The following is a 3403-nucleotide window of genomic DNA, read 5'->3' on the forward strand; positions in this document are numbered from 1 at the left end:
CTGACAAATTACTACCATTGCAAAAATTACTACCAATCAGGTCATGGTCCATTATCAAACTTCGGATTCTCCCGAGATAGATGAGTTGGCTCTTAAAGCTTGTGATGACACTTCTTCATTGTAAAACAAAACAGGGGGAGATGTTGGGGGAACCCTGCTGTTAAGGTTGGCTCCTTTCTCAACAGGAGCTTCCTGCCTGACTTACCTGGAAAGTGCCGCCAAGCACAGATGCTTGGCCTCATTTAAAACATGACCTTTGGCATAGTTACCTGGAGTAAAAACTACTCCCAGGTTTTTTTCTATATGATAATTAGGCATTGTCTGGTAGTTGGATGATAGGAGCCTTCCGCCACATGTAAATAAAGCATGCTATGAACACCTATCAGCTGAAGTATTGGCTACTGCCTCCACACTATATTTTCCCTGACCCCCACTGAATAAACGGAGCTGTTTCACTGAATCTGGAGCTGTTTCGCTGAATCTGGAGCTGTTTCACTGAGTCTGGAGCTATTTGTATCACTGAACCTGCCTCCCCAGAAGGGCTTTCTTCCATCAGTACTCACTGGCCATCCTGACCCTGTTTGTTGCTTCTGCTCCCTTTGTCCTCATGGGCCGGTGGCCAATGACCCACAAGGGGAGGGAGAGACCCCACAGTAACAGAACAAAGAAAAGTTATAAATCAAGATACCTTTCAAATACATTAGTGGACACATTCCATAATCAAAGAGGGGTTTTCTACTGTTGGTCTCAGATGCTATCTGATTACATTCTTACCTCTTTGATTAGTGAGACCTGGTGGTCTGCTAAGTTAATACATTTTATTAGTCACAAGAATGTTAATTCAGAAATAGAGGTAGGTGAGGTGTGGCTATTTATGGATTAAAGACATCCCCAGATGATTTGTGAATAGCTTTGGATCTGCACCATTCCAGACTCTCCACTACCTCTGGAGTGCTAATCAGTTGGTCAGTCTTTCAGGAAATTCAGTCCAAGATGCAGGAGTTCTTTCTAGGAACTTTCTTTCACACCATGACACCCTCACAGAAAACTCTAAAATATGTCTGTCAGGTGATTCCAAATCTAATCAAGTTGACAGTGTAGATTAATCATCACAAGTCTGTATGAAAACTTGACAAACAATGCATCATTTTTAAACCATACCTTCTGTGATGAGGAATGTTCCCCACAGTTTCAAAGTATCTGATCACTTGCTCCACCGCTCCCGCCCTCCCCAGTTGGTGGTGCTTTTTGGGTAGGTTCAGGGTTGTGGAACATTTAGGAGGTATGGCCATGCTGGAGGCAGCATGTCACTGGGGGCAGGCTTTGAGGGTTCAAAGTCATGTCTTATTTCCGGGTTTCTTTCTCTGCTTGCTATGCATACTTGAAGGTATGAGCAGTCTGATTTCTGCTTTAGCTGGCCATGCCCTGCCTCTCCATTCATAATGAACTCATCCATCTGGAATTGTAAGCCCAATAAACTGTACTATAAGTTGCCTTGGTCAGAGTGTTTTGTCCCAGCAACAGAAAAATAATTAATAAGGAAGCTACCAAGAGAGTGGACTGTTACTGTGAATAACCTAACCATGGTTTTCAAGGAATATGGAAGACTTTGGAAGTTTGGACTTGAAATGTGAATTAAGGCTGTAAGCAGAGATTAATGGGCCATTCTTATAGAGGACTCTCCCAAGATGTTTCAAAGGTAGATGGAAACAGGGATGTTTCCACAGAGTCTAGCTGCCTTTTGCTGGCAACCTAATAGTTTGCCCGAGGCTAAACTGAAATGTAATGGCCTAATTTCTTTGATGGACGAAATTTCAAGACAGCCTAATGTTGAATCGGCAGTATGGTTATTAATGAAGACTATTATCCAGGTCTATAATGAAAAAAGCAACAGCTGAGGTAAAAATAAACACAAATGTACAGTTTGGAGGGACAAAAAGTACTATGAAGCTTAATAATATGGCAGCCAAGGTGTGTCTTGGAAGAAAAGGTTCCTAGTGTTAGGGAAATCAGAGCCATTAAGGGGCAGCCTCTAGATTTGCACTTGAACACTAGAAAAAGCTGAGGATCTGACTCTGTCACAGATTTGCCTGCCTTGGTAAATTTCCATGACCCTGTAACACTTACATTTTATATGCATGCAAAATGCTATGAAGGCCACTGTCAAGATCTGCTGTCAGATCCAGATGGAGTCTGCCCTCTTCTTCCATAGCTAGAGGGGCTTCTGTGTATTAACTATGGTAATATTTCTGTAAGTAAATGTTATCAGATTCATTCACAATTCAGGTTCTCTCCCATCAAATGAGTTTGCATTTTTTGCAAGATGAAGCCATTGATAGATGGGATCTAATCCTCAAAACACATGCCCTCCTGTCCCAGGGCAAAGTACAAGATTTCCTTTAACGGTGCGAGTATCTCTAACAAGCATGATTGCTTTCTCCAGTCTCTACTTTAGACTCACTCATGCTACTTTCCTCATAAAAAAAGTACCAATTTAATTTTTCTGTCACTTGCTATTTGTTTCTCATTCTTGCTGTGAACTTGGATAAAGACAGTAAGCAGTAGCTACAAGAGTCTGAATGCTATGCTCTCTTAAAATTTCCTCCAGCAAACAAATTAATTCATTGCTTTGGAGCTCAGTCTTATTCATGTTCTCAGGTCATGTGCAGAGGACACTCAGATTTTTTCCCAAAATTACTGGCTTCTAGCTTAGTTCCCAATAGAATACTTGTAACCTTCTGAAATTTTAGGATTACAATACTTAGTGGTTCCATTTCTCTTTATGTCATTGTCCTCTACTTTTAATTTTCTTTCTTTTTTTAAGGTCTATCAAGTTTAATTTCTGTTCTCTAAATGCTCTTGGGTGTGGGTCCATCCCTTGAGTCTGATCTACCTATCAGGCATCATACCCTTAAAGAAAACTGACTATCCTTTTCCCAGTAGCTATGAATTGCCAATAGATCCTCAACTAGGATGGGACTCCTTGTCCACTTGCCCACTTCATGCTGGGTTTTCATTTGTTTTGAGTTTTTACAGGTCTTCTGCATGCTGTCACAAGAACTGTGGGTTCATATATGCGACTGCCCTGTGTTGTCTAGACAACAGTTTCCTTTTGAATCTCAATGTTTTTAACATGGTAACATGTTGATTTATAAATGTCCTTCTCCATGCTTCTTTTGGCCTAACTTTGAGTTGTTGAAGGCCTTTTAAAAGCAACCCATATTTCTGTTCTCTGTCCTTAGCCCTGTAGCAACTATATATGGGCTTTTAGGAAATACTCCCTACCTTCTTAAATACTTTTCAAGCATAAACTTTCAAATTCATATTGATAAAATAATTATTTTTGTGTTCATACATTTTTGTGTTGTGTTCGTGTATGTAGATGTGTATGGATACATGTATG

Source organism: Nannospalax galili, unplaced genomic scaffold (genome assembly GCF_000622305.1).
Source record: "Nannospalax galili isolate Female #2095 unplaced genomic scaffold, S.galili_v1.0 scaffold17, whole genome shotgun sequence".
Taxonomy (NCBI): Eukaryota; Metazoa; Chordata; class Mammalia; order Rodentia; family Spalacidae; genus Nannospalax; species Nannospalax galili.